The following is a 2,074-nucleotide window of genomic DNA, read 5'->3' on the forward strand; positions in this document are numbered from 1 at the left end:
AATATCTATATTTAATATGCAAAACTGTAACAACGCTGGTCTTGACCTAGACCAGAGTTGACGTAGGGCAAACCGGATGTCGTTCCACGTATTTGGCAGAATGTCGAGAGTGTAAATCGCGGCAAATTATCAACATACCGCCAATAGCAGCGGAGATACTTTCAGATGAATATTGAAGACCGAATGTGCAATACTGCAAATGCTCAGTATTTGGCATTGGTCAGATTTGACACAGTGCAAACCGGATGTCTCTCCTCGTATTTCGCATCATATGGGGAGTATGAAGCGCATCGAATTATCCGCATATCACCGATATCAGCGATGATACGTTCATATGAACATTCAAGCTTGAATATGCAAAAGTGGAAATGCGCTGCTCTTGACCTGGAACAGAGTTGACGTAGCGCAAAACAGATTTCGCGCCCTGTATTTGGCAGCATATGTGAAGTATAACGCGCGTCGAATTATCGACATATCACCAAATGCAGTGGAGATACGTCCAAATGAATATTCAAGCATGAATATGAAAAACTAGAAATGCGCTGGTCTTAACCTAGACCAGAGTTGACATAGTGCATACCGGATGACGTATCACGTATTTGGCTCCATATGTGGAGTATAACACGCATCGAATTATCGACATATCACCAATAGCAGCGGAGATATGTTCAGATGAATACTCATGATTGAATATGCCAAACTGAAACTACGCTGGTCTTGACCTGGGCCAGAGTTAACATAGCGCAAACTGGATGTCACTCCACGTATTTCGCAGCATATATGGAGTATACCGCGCATGGGGTTGAAGACATATCTCGAATAGCAGCGGAGATACTCTCAGATGAATATTGAAGCCCGAATGTGCAATACTGCGAACACGCATGATTTGGTAGTGGTCAGATGTGACACAGTGCAAACCGGATGTCGCTTCACGTATTTCACATCATATGGGGAGCATAAAGCGTGCGGAATTGTCTGCATATCACCAATATCAGCGGGGATACGTTCAGATGAAGAATCAAGCTAGAATATGCAAAACTGAAAATACGCTGCTCTGAACCTAGACCAGAGTTGACATAGCGCAAACCGGATGTCATTCCACGTATTACGCAGCATATATCGAGTACAATGCGCGCAGGGTTGAAGACATATCTCGAGTAGCAGCGGAGATACGTTCAGATGAATATTCATGCTTGAATATGCAAAATTGGAACAACGCTGGTCTTGACCTAGGACAGACTTGACGTAGCGAAAACACGATGTCGTCCCACGTATTTCGCAGCATGCTGGGAGTGAAAATCGCATCTAATTATCAACATAACAGTAATAGCTGCGCAGTTATGTTCAGATGAATATTCGTACTTGAATATGCAAAACTGGAAATACGCTGGTATTAAACCATACCAGAGTTGACGTAGCACAAGCCGAATGTCATGCTCCTCAGTGGCAGCATATGGAGAGCATGGAGTGGAGTATAACGTGCCCAGATTTGTAGACATATCTCGAATAGCAGTGGAGGTACGTTCAAATGAATATTGAAGACGGAATGTGCAAAATTGCGAATACACTGGGTTTGGCATTTCCCAGAGCTGACGTAACTCAAACCTGATGTTATGCTCTATAGTTGGCAGCATATGTCTTATACAATGTGCATTGAATTATCGACATATCACCAGTAGCAGCGGAGATACGTTCAGATGAATATACAAACTTGAATATACAAAACTGCAAATACGATGGGTTTGGCATTTCCCAGAGTTGATATAGCTCAAACCGGATGTTGTGGTTTGTATTTCGCAGCATATGTGGTGTATAACGCGCATCGAATTATCGGCATGTCACCAATAGCAGGGGAGATACATTGAATTGAATATTGAAGCATGAACATGCAAAACTGGTACTACGCTGGCCTTGACCTAGACCAGAGTTAACAGAGTGCAAACCGAATGTCGTGCTGTGTATTTGGCAGTAAATGTGGACTATAATGCGCATGGAGTTGTCGACATATCACCAATAGCAGCGGAGATTCGTTGATTTGAATATTTAAGACGGATTGTGTAAAACCTGCAATTAC

Source organism: Bombus pyrosoma, unplaced genomic scaffold (assembly GCF_014825855.1).
Source record: "Bombus pyrosoma isolate SC7728 unplaced genomic scaffold, ASM1482585v1 HiC_scaffold_4726, whole genome shotgun sequence".
Taxonomy (NCBI): Eukaryota; Metazoa; Arthropoda; class Insecta; order Hymenoptera; family Apidae; genus Bombus; species Bombus pyrosoma.